General features: G+C 37.9%; 1 protein-coding gene across 3 annotated transcripts in view; it reads left to right on the top strand.

Annotated features, from left to right (window-relative positions):
• The first annotated feature begins 271 nt into the window (after positions 1-271).
• Positions 272-11810, top strand: part of MAPK10 (mitogen-activated protein kinase 10) — a 213978-nt gene continuing 202439 nt past the window's right edge. For 2 of the 3 annotated variants that reach the window (XM_012647217.1, XM_012647219.1), the window contains exons 1-2: positions 272-836; positions 6221-6335. The gene's annotated coding sequence lies outside the window, so the exon portion shown is untranslated. Of the gene's footprint in view, positions 837-1608; positions 2411-6220; positions 6336-11810 lie in introns of those variants that run through there. The other variant, XM_012647220.1, reaches the window with a different exon arrangement.

The raw sequence follows: 11810 nt of genomic DNA, 5'->3' as shown, positions 1-11810 counted from the left end.
GCGAGACTCAATTGCTCACTTCTCCTCTGAGGTTATTACCATCTCTTACTTGTTTGACATTTAGAGATACTGTATGCAATAGTAGCAAAACAGAGGTTGACTGAATTTCCAGTGGTGCTTTGGTCAGCTGGTGTTTGTTCCTCGGTGCTGCTGTGCAAAGGGCCAGGGCTGCATCGAGCGGATTGTCTCTCCAGGTTGTGCAGGCTGGCTTCCTGATGTCTGACGCTGGCTGCCGACGAACCTATTCCTTTACATTTTGCCTGGTCCTCATTTCACCGGAAAACACAGTAGCTGTAGCTGCACGTAGACTTTTCCTCTTTCTCTTTCCTCCTCTTACCCCTCCCTAGACCTCTCTGGGCTTTGACGTCATGTGTGCTCCTTTCGGTTGCCATAGCAACCCCATTCCCCAAGCCCTCTGTCTGTCTCCTCCGGTAGGTTCCACAATGGTACAGGCAGCATCACGCTGCACAATGGTTTCCAGGCACTGAAAGAGGGTGATTCAGCAAGCCACTCTTCTTTTTTCTTTTAACCTCCCCTTCTCTTTTTCTTTTTATGGGGGTGGGTGGTGCTCGTTCTATGCTTATCTTTTTCTTTTCTTTTTTCATTTTTACAAATTTCCTTTTTTCTCCTCACCCCTCAATTCTTAGGGGCTTGAGTGAGTTTAAAATTGTGTTTTCTTGGAAATCACCAATACATCATTAATTTTAAAAAATCTACTCATCTCCAAAGAGTCTCTTCCTTATTGCAGTTTGGAATGTGGTTAATGAAAAACAAGTAGGGAGGATTTCTGGGGCAAACACTGCCGGATCAGGACCGTAGTTCTCAGGCACGGAATGGTAGGTGGCTCTTTGCTCGTTCTGGGGTCTAACCTGGTTTTGGAGGGTGGGGTGATGTCTATTGATTGCTCCTGGTGGGGCAGGAGAAGGAGTTGGGAGAGCTGGAGAGATGGGGTGGAAAGCACCTTAATCAAGTGAACTATCTCTGAGGCAAGAAGCCACCAGATTTTCCCTCTATGCAGAACATCTCTTCCCAGACTTGGGTGTGTTGAAATCTTTCTCTTTGGAGTGAGGGGTAGCTGAGGGTGGGAGAGAGCATTCTTATTGTGACTAGGGGTTTTTAGACCAATGCAGAGCTACAGAATGGAAGAGAGAAAAACACACACACAGAGAAGGGGGTGCGGAGGTTGGGGGGGGGAGAGAGAGAGGAAGAAAGAGAAACAGCTGTGCTTGTTAGAAGTGCTGACCTCAGTTCCATATCTGAGAAATGCTATGGGTTCCATAAAACAGTAAAAAATAATGTCTTTTATAATGCAGATATGTTTACTTCCTGAGAGCTGTACCTTGAATAAATATTTTGGAATGTAGTTATGCATTTTACTAAGGAATGATGTTTATATATTTTTTTTAGGTGAAAAACTAATGGCATTACTCTTACAGAGTGACTGTAGGCTAAATTTGGGCTGAGGAGAGGAAAACAGAACAGGGGTCAGGTTAGAGATAAGAGGAAACATTGGCACTGCAGTCACATAGGTAAGGGGTCCCTTTAAGAAAGTGATCTCCTAGTCACAGCAGGCAGCATTTTTTTTTTTTAATGGCAAGGTTCCCAGGTATTCTGTGCTGGGATACTGTGTCCCCTAGAAATGTCAGAGCTCTTTTGGAAAAAAAAAATAATCAGAAATGAGCATGGCTATGTATTTATTAAAATCTATGTATTTGTGCCTTGAGCAAAATAAATGTGATTTATTGGAAAATCTTCAAATAAATCAAGTTAATGATATTCCAAAAAATGATACATATATATTTTTTTCTTTTTTCCCTCCTACATTTAAATCTAGATAGAGACTGAGTCTCTGTTTTTGCTCCCTTAAACAGATAACTTCCCAGGGTACTGCAATTTAGCCACAGAAGAAGAATGGCTTATCCCATGGCAGTAGGCTCTGAGGCAATCACAGGGTTGTTTACGTGGGCTGCCTTTGCTGCAGAGCCTGACAGTGTCTGTACAGCAGCCCTGCCTGCTTCTGCTGTGTTGATGATAACTTTTATGAACGAACTGGAAAGAAGCAGGCTAAGTCATGTGGGACAGGCCACAGTTCAGATGGAAGGAAAATGGTTGTAAGTGTACGAGGAATTGCTAGCCCAAGGTCCACTATCTCGTTCTATCCCTGATCTGCTAGTTATCAGACCCTGGAAGATCTCACTGGTGTTCTCCCTGATCAACATATTTAAAATGGTTGCAGTAATGACCATTTCTCTCAGAGAAGCTTCTATAAATTTTCTGCCTTAGGTGAGCATGTATGTTATAAACATAGATAACAATGCTCATGATTGAGCTCGCAAGCTTCTGACTCCACTTGGGAACCATTGGATTTTAGGGGCTGGACAGTTTGAATGTAGCAGTTTTGCTGCCTGTGGTATGTATTCCCATCTCTACCTTGCTCTTACTCCTAAAATTGACATAAAGTATTGGATTAGCTTATTTTATCACATGGAGCAAACTGGGTTTTCTCTTCCCCACAATGGGACTAGAAAATCAGATGACAAAGGTGGTATGACCTTAAATATTAAGAGTCTTCATGCTTCCTCATTTGCATATCGTTCCCTCCTGCTGTTGCAAAGTACCTTTAATTTGAGGGGCTCCTGTTCTTAGAAAATCTTTGCAGTTTCGGTAAAAAGATTTCTGATAATGAGGCAGTAAGAAATAATATGTAGAGTGGAAAAATCAGCTGCCTCCAGCTTCCTGCTTGCTAGTCTCAAAACAGCATCTGCTGTTAGGAGGAGTGTGTTTGCCATGCTGGAAGGGGATGTTTATGAACAGATCCCAGAGGGACTGAATGTGTTTTTGCTGTCATTGTCTGGTACGTCTGCAGCTATTAGTATTTAATAGTTTCATAGTATGGGGTCAATATTTTTCAAGGTTAGAATGAACTGAGGGTGTACTGTGGATGCTATAAAATATAAGTATATTAAATTTACAGGATTTCCCTTGTTAGTATATCCTATAGGAATATCATAAGCAAAAAGAATTTGCCCAACCTAAGTATTCTGAAAAAGCCTCCCATGTTTAAAGGCATATGTATATATTTTTAAAGTTTTATTGTGGTTTCATGTAAATGAATGTTTCTTTGGATGTAAGCCTAGTTACAAAGTCTTTTTATAGTGATGATAAAAGATAAAAAAAAATTAAGAGTTTTCTTGTTTGTTAAACATGGGGATGGATATTCTCCCTTCTTGCTTTAGTTCTGGCCTCGGGTCACATTCCTACCTAAAGGACTTTGAGTGGAATTGGTGTGTTCAGATCAAATGATTGCTTGGTTGCTTATTAGAATAATGGACTCACAGCAAGAGAGACTTCCTACAATTAGAATAAGAAGCAAACAAATTGATGTTTTAATTTTTTTCTTTATTGCTCTATTTTCTCTTACAGTCTCTTTTAAGCTTTTGGTTGGACATTGCAACAATCTTGCAAAAAGAGGTACAAAAGTGTCCAGTAATGACAAGAATGGAGTACAATGCTCTATTTGCTACAAGCTTGCTTAGTGCCTCCCTCCTACCACACACGCATCTATTATTGCACCTCCTCCTTTGGACCAAGCACTTGTGGAAAAAGTTGAGGCTATAGACTACTGGGGCAGATGTTTATTGGTAAAGAAGAACAGAATCCATTTGTTTCTTTAGCATATTGAATATATCTATTGCATTACATAAGTCTGAGATGAGACACCGTACTGCTGATTCAGATAAAAGATCATGCTGCATATTGATTGTTTGAAAGAGAAAATGTAATTTAGAATTGGAGCCTGTATTTTCAGAAATTCACCTATCTGTACATGCTTTTATAGTGAAGTCATAAGGTTCTGACTAAAGATTTTTCAGTTTGAGTACATTTTATCCTCATGAGCAAATCAAGGCAAAGGAGGGGAAAATGAAAACTCTGTATGCTTTGGGTACCATTTTTTTTTCTGCATTTAATGGAGAGAAGCTTCATTTCTTATTGTGAATCTTGGTAAAAATTCTAAGAAGAAACATCAGGAGATACTGAAAATCCCTAAATAGAAATAAACATTTTAGGTTTCAAAAGCAGACCTCAAACATGCCGGGCACGGTGGCTCACACCTGTAATCCTAGCACTCTGGGAGGCCGAGGTGGGCGGATCATTTGAGCTCAGGAATTCAAGACCAGCCTGAGCAAGAGCGAGACCCTGGCTCTACTAAAAAAATAGAAAAAATTAGCTGGACAACTAAAAATATATATAGAAAAACTTAGCAGGGCATGGTGGCGCATGCCTGTAGTCCCAGCTACTTGGGAGGCCGAGACAGAGGATTGCTTGAGCCCAGGAGTTTGAGGTTGCTGTGAGCTAGGCTGACACCACGGCACTCTTAGCCCGGGCAAAAGAGTGAGACTCTGTCTAAAAAAAAAAGCAGACCTCAAACATAAACTTATTTTTGGTAAGGGATTTTCTCATTTAATTGACATTTTGGATCAATAGCAAGCCACTGTGGCCTTTCTCACTGTTTTTATCCCTGGTGACTATGAGATGTAAAGCCCATAGGCTTATGGAAATAATGCTCCTAGGAATGGAAATTAAAACTTTCAATGGAAAAAGAAATGACTGAAGCCTCCTTAGAAGCATTTCTAACCACAGTGCCCTAAAATCCTGTGTGGTGTACAGGTTTAAGGTGAAGCTCCCCTATGGGACAGTGAGGCATTTGCAAAGTGCCCTGGAGCATAATAAACAGAATTTTTACTACTTTTTTTTTTGTGGTAGGAAGGAAAAAACAGCAGTGACTTAAAAGTTCTTGAAATCCATCCAGTGACTTGTCTTCATAGAAGTAAAACTGATTCCTCATTTGTAGCTGTTAACCTGCCTTGGTGCTCTATGTGCTTCCCGAAAATGGGTTGCTTAAAGTAATTGTCCTCTTCTTATACATTGAAAATAGGCTCTGAAAGCATTGATGGTGAAGTAAAGCTCTTAGGTTTGTTTACTTGCCAGTGTTTATTCAGTGTTTGTAGGAGGAAGCTCCATCACAGCACTTATGGTACAATATGGAAATCGCCTGTTCCTGTATTACCTGTATTCTCTACTAAATTATCATCTCTGTCAGGGACTCACTTTATCTGCCTGGCACACAGTAGGGGCACAATAAATGTTCATTGAGTGAATGTCTCCCATGTACTGAGATCTCTGCTATGTGCTATGGGTAGAAGAGACTGGGAAATTGTGATACAAAATTTCTGCTATGTAGGGCTTATAGTCATTTGGGGAGATGAGATTAAATAACAATAAAGATGGGGTATGATCAAGGGCCCATATTAGTGTCTTGACAATAACTTCAGTAGAAATTCAGAGAAGAAAGAAAGTCACCATTTGTGAAATGGTGGTAGGTGACAATGGGGGCCACACTGGGATGTCAGTAGGTGGCGAGAGCAAGACGGTGGTTGTGTGGGAGGTATTCCTAGGAGTAGTTGTAAGCACCTTGCCAGGGAAGAGACTCTTGTTTGGGGCAGAGAGGAGGTTATTTGGGGTATGGTGACCATACTTTCCAAACTGGAAATCAAAACTTATGGTTTGACAACAGGTAGAATGTTAGAAACTGGCACAAATTTTGGAGAATCTGGTCCAATATAATGTTGGGAAATAACAGGCAATAAGGTTGAAAAAGTATGTTTGTAACTAGAGCAGATTATGAAAGAACGTAAATAGAGGTCTCTTTCCAGCTTCAGATCAACTACATTTTAGGTTTACTTCATTTCATGTATTTCAGAGGTTCTCAAAATTCTCCTCATTCTTTTATTGGTAACTAAGTAACCTGTTGTTCCAGGGAAATCTTACATGAAAAGCAGAATGTGCAAACACATGTAACAGTGGAGCTATCCCAGTTAAGGATGAGCGGGGTACCTTGTCGTAGAAAACCAACTCCATATCACAAAATCCCAAATAGCATATCAACCCGAATAATAATTTGAGTTTATGATACCAATTGGGTTTATGTTCAGATTTAAAAATATCCAGCTGCTCTGGTAGCGATAACACCAAAGTTCTTATGCTTGCAATAAATTATGAAGTGTTAACTACCTTGAGATATTTTATTTTTTCGCCCTGCAACTCCCATACCTGGTAACCAATTATTTTTGGTGTCAGTGTTTTGGTTTTCTAAATGCAGGTAACATTCCTATTTAAGTCTTTAAATCAACCTCTTCTGTCTTTTTTGCTTTGATTTTAGGCTAGTGTGAGAAACACCAACGGCAGGACCATCTCAGATCTTCGCCATGACAACTCATGCAAGAAGGTGTTGAATTAGACCCATTTCCTATAGATGAGAAACCATACAAGCAGTGGTAAGTTACAAAGTTGAAAATATTCCTTAGCAGGAATCTTATGATTGACATAACCAATTTAAATATTGCATATGGTGTAGTGTATGGATCTGAAGAAATATGCCTCCAAATAGTGTCAACCAAAGAAGTGAAAGTCAGTAGAACAGAGTGTTTAATTGAGGATGCAATAGTACTAATATCACATATGGTAGTGCAAAGTCTTGAGATGCGTGAGTGTGGCATAAAGCACCGTGATAATACCACCATGAAGCCTGCAATTAACAATTTCATGTGGCAGAGTAACAATTGGGTACCATAATTTTAAGTGACTTTTCTAATTTGCAACATAATATTGTATTTTACTGATCCATTTCATTTAGTGTAAAAATTGGTTTTGAGCTAAATTACGATGCGCAATTCCTTTCAGGAGCACACATGCATGCGCTCACACACATACCCCACACGACATTTAGATCTTCAGAAATAAGGAAAGAGAAATCACAGTTTCATAAAACTCAATTTATGGACGTTTTAGCCTACAAATCCTTTCGCTTAATGAAACAATATTAAAAATAGATCTAATTGTTCTGCCTATTGGAATAATTTTAAAAACTTGTTATTTTATAAAATATTAGCACACACAGGCAAAATACCTTTTTAAATCAAATACTTGATGCTTCGTAGTCACCAAAGTCAATAATCAATAGATTCCAGCAGAGATGAATGAGTTATAATCTGTCAAATAACATCTTTGAGAAATAGAGTATGACAGTGGTGCTTATAAGACTCCAAAAGAAGCTGTTTGGAGCTAGCGATCAATATCTTTCTTTCATTTGCCTAGTGGCTTATATAATTCTAGATAGGTAGACTGCCCTGTGAATTAATGCATAGCCTATAGGTGTAGAATACTGATGAAATTAATCCTAGAGTTATTTCACAGCATGATTTTAAAAAAATATTCTGCCTACAATTATATTGAAAAAGCAGACCTAATAGTTTTCACTATGCTGTGCTTAATCAACATGTATTCAATGAGTTTGTTGTAAAGAAGGAATCATCCATAATTGCCAATAACCAACCATTTTGACCTAAAATAAGGGCAATTTTATATGATTGAACTTAATATGTTGAGTTATGTGTTACTTCCAGTGATGAAACAATATATATTATGTTGCCCCCATCCTAAACATTAATTCATTAAGCATTTATTGAGACTCTGTGATGTAGGTGTCATGCTCAGCTTTTGGGACAGATGAAAGACAGCCCCTGCTGTACAGGAGCTTTCAGTCTCAAGAGTGTGATACTTATAATAAAATATGCTATTAATGGGGTAGATGTATTCTAAAGAGTGTAGTACTTGTGAAGTGCTATGACGTGGGCCGACATAGAGTGCCAAAGGGAGGGCAGCAGAGGAGAATCTAACACAGATGTGGTAGGGATTAGGCAAGAAAGCCTTCCCAGAGGAAGTGATATTTTAGTGAACTATTAAGCACGGTAAGAGGGTAGCCAAAGGAAGGGAGCAATCAATGCACAGTGGGAATATTTTTCAAGAGACCAGAAGTTTGAGGAGTATGATTGTTTGATGGTACTAGGTATCATTTACTATGCTGGAGTGTAAGAGGTAGCGGCAGAGATGAAGCTGAAAAGGGGTACAAGAGACAAATCATAAAGGATCCCTTAGACAAAGCTAAGGAGTTTGGATTTTATTACAAAGTGAAGAGCTTTTGAAAGATTTTAAGTAGAAGAATGCCATGATCAGTTTATTTTTTAATTGTGAAATGTGTGTAGAGTGTATAAAACAAATACAGGTTAAAGGGTAATTATAAATCAAATAACTACCATTCATATTAAGGAATAGACTCCCAGCAAGCTTGTCTGTCCCTTTCAGATTATGTACTTTTCTTTTCCCGCCAGAGGTAACCACTAACTGCTATCCTACCTTTTGTCATGCGCATTCCCTTGCTTTTCTTTGTAGGTTTTCCACATATGTTTGCATCTCTACACTATAAACTTTAATTTTGCCTTTGCTTCAACTCCACATATTTGTAATTATAGCGTGTATATTCTCAGTCACCTGATTATTTTGCTAAACAGTGTGAGATTCTTCCATGTTCCTGCATGTAGTTTATTTATTCATGTAAATTGTTGTATAGTATTCTCTATGAATATGCCAAAATTTCTACTGTTGGTAGACATTTGAATTGTTAGATATTCTATAGAAACATTTATATGATATCTTTTTATATTTATATATATTATCGCTTATAGAGTCTATTACACATGTGCAAGAGCTTCTATAGGAAAAATATCAAGGGAAGGAATTGCTGAGTTTTGTGGTATGTGTACCTTTAATTTACTATTAAGTCCAAAACATTTTTCCTAATCAGTTGCATTAATTTACACTCGTAGCAGCAGTATATGAGAAGCTCTACATCACCACAACTTGATTTATAAGTTCTTAAGTTTTGCTAATCAGGTGGAGACATAATTGTACTCATAGAAGCATTAATTTGCATTTCACTGATTACTAATGAAGAAGAACATCTTTTCATTTTTTATTGGCCATTTGATTCTCCTCTTTTTGTGAAGTGCATGCCTAAATCTTTTTGAGATTTGTCCTTTAAAATGATAACTAGCATTTATTGAGTTTTTACTGTGTAATAGGTAGTATGCTAAGCACTCTACAAACATTTAATCTTCATATCACCTCTATGATTTACAGATAAACCCAGGTTTAGAGAGGTGAAATAACTTGCTGACAATCACACAATTAAGAAACAGTAGACTAAGCATTTAAGCCCCAGTCTTTCTGACTCTAGAGTTCTTCAGTTTCTCAGAGAGTGTTTGGAAGAAGATTTGATTAGAGCCAGAGAGAACACTTAAGGTGCTATTGCAGGAATCCAGTTAAAAAAATAAAGGCATAAACCAAAGAATGGCCAGTAGGGAACATGTATCAAGCAACTGGACTTGGTGATGAAGTGGTGGGTGAAGAAGAGGGAGGATTTAAAGAGTCTCAAGTTTTAATACCTATTGGCTAGGTAGATTCAATATTAGTCATATAATGTATATTTATAGTCCAGGCACTGTGGTAGCTTCTAAGAATACATTTTATGTATGATTCATAAATTGATTCTATGATTCAATAAGAGATGAATTTAGTTCATAGGTTCATAAATTTTAGGGTTTAAAGAAACTGCAGTGTTCATTTGGGTCAATTCTTCACTTTTTTTTTTTTTTTTTAAGAAGTGGAACAAGCTGCTTAAAGAGGGTAAGTCAAGATCACATGTTACTAAGTGTCAGGATAAGAATAGACACCCAGCCTGCAAAAGGTGCAAAGAAACCACAACTGCCTGATTTTTAAATTAATAAGTAAAAGTACAATCAACTCATTTTATTTTCTAAACATTTCTCATCAGTTGCCTTTGATCTAAACCTATCGTCAATGCCATAATTTAGACCGCCATCATCATTTTTAGCAGGTCTATTTAAGTAGCCTGGTGGGCTATTGTCTTGTCCGTGATTCTACCAGATTTTTTATTTGATTTACAGCTGTTAGCATATAACTGCCCTGCTTAAAGAATCTTTGATATACTCTCTCACCCATGTAATAATTTCCCTTCTCCTTAAAATATGCTATACTTGTAATGAAGAATTACGATAGTGACTAACATTTATTGAGGGACTACTTCATGACAAGCACTGTTCATAGTGCTTTGCATGTGCTAGTTCATTTAATCCTCACGGCAATCCTGTTGAACATTTTGATTTTACAAATGATGAAAATGAGGCACAGAAGATTTAGTATCTTGCCCCAGGTCATGCAAGTAGTGGTAGTAGAGCCCTGACTTTGGAGCACATTTTTTTTTTTTAAAATCACTGTGCTGTATCCTTCTTAGTATTAAAGGTGAAAGTTGGACCTGAATGGAGCCTTAAAATTTTGATATGGTTTGAATCCTAGGTGAATGTAAGGACAAGAATTCCAAGAAACAGTAACAACATATTCCAAGTGAAAAGAGATAGAAATTAGGCCGGGCACGGTGGCTCACGCCTGTAATCCTAGCACTCTGGGAGGCCGAGGAGGGTGGATCGCTCAAGGTCAGGAGTTCGAGACCAGCCTAAGCAAGAGCGAGACCCCTTCTCTACTAAAAAATAGAAAGAAATGATCTGGACGACTAAAAAAATATATATAGAAAAAATTAGCCAGGCACGGTGGCTCATGCCTGTAGTCCCAGCTACTCGGGAGGCTGAGGCAGTAGGATTGCTTGAGCCCAGGAGTTTGAGGTTGCTGTGAGCTAGGCTGACACCACAGCACTCTAGCCCGGGCAACAGAGTGAGATTCTGTCTCAAAAAAAAAAAAAAAAAAAGAGAAATTAGCGTAACAGATTTGTGGAATTATTTTAAATACCTTATAAATAAGGTGAATAAGAGAATATTCAGAAATTTGTCATTCTAGGGTGCTGTTCTGTCTTGCTTCTCAATGGCTGCAACACAATTACCAAGATGGGAAATTAAATTCATAGGAGTATTTAACCCTGGTAAAAACCAACATAAATAGCCTTGACTATGGTCTGAATTTTGTTTGCCCTCCAAATTTACCTGTTGAAGTCCTAACACCCAAGGAGATGGTAGTAGGAGATGGGGCCTTTGGGAGATGATTAAGGCATGAGAGTGAAGGTGATTTGGATGAATACATTTATAAAAGAGACTCCAGAGAGCTGGCTAGTCTCTTTGCCAAGTGATGACACAGCAAGAAGGTGCTGTCTACAAGCCAGAAATTGGGCCCTCACCAGATCCCAAATCTGCTTTGAGTTTAGACTTCCCAACTTCCAGAAGTTATTTATAAGTTACTCAGTTTATGGCATTTTGTAGCCCAAATGGACTAAGACACTCTAGTATGGTATAAAATTTTAAAGACTTCTTTTCCACTGATTGGTAGTACCTCCAGCCCTATCTCTTAGGAAGATGGATTTGGGGCTGTCATTGAGAGTTCACAAGTAATTTGATGCCAGATCAGGAAAATATATTTAATGCTTTCTTTTTAGAATTGGGATTTTCCTCGTGTCTATTTGAAGACTGAGTACCCATCTGTGAAAAATTTTAGCATCTTTCATGTTCTTTCTGCATTTTGATAACCAGTATCAGAGGAACTACTAATAAAATCAAAGTATGAGATTTTATGGAAAATTTGGTTAACATAGGAAACTTATTTAGGTTAGGACTTGTTGGGAAATTCAGTTTATAGTTTTATAGCATTCATTACATTTGATAATTTATTATTCATAATGTAGATACCAGAAATTATGTATGTCAAATGTTTCAAAGTTTTCTCTTTGTACTTTTCAGGGCCTAAATGGTTTCTTGGGGCTTTAAATCCTAAGACCCACTTTTAAGATCCTTCAAATTTGCATGTGGACAACCTTGACAGTATTGCTTTTAGAAAGTCACTTATAAATCTTAAGAATGAACATAATTCTGCTTTGGAGTTTAATTTATTAA

The sequence above is a fragment of the Propithecus coquereli genome, unplaced genomic scaffold (genome assembly GCF_000956105.1).
Source record: "Propithecus coquereli isolate 6110/MARCELLA unplaced genomic scaffold, Pcoq_1.0 Scaffold26, whole genome shotgun sequence".
NCBI classification, from domain to species: domain Eukaryota; kingdom Metazoa; phylum Chordata; class Mammalia; order Primates; family Indriidae; genus Propithecus; species Propithecus coquereli.
This window is presented reverse-complemented; position numbering and strand designations above follow the sequence as displayed.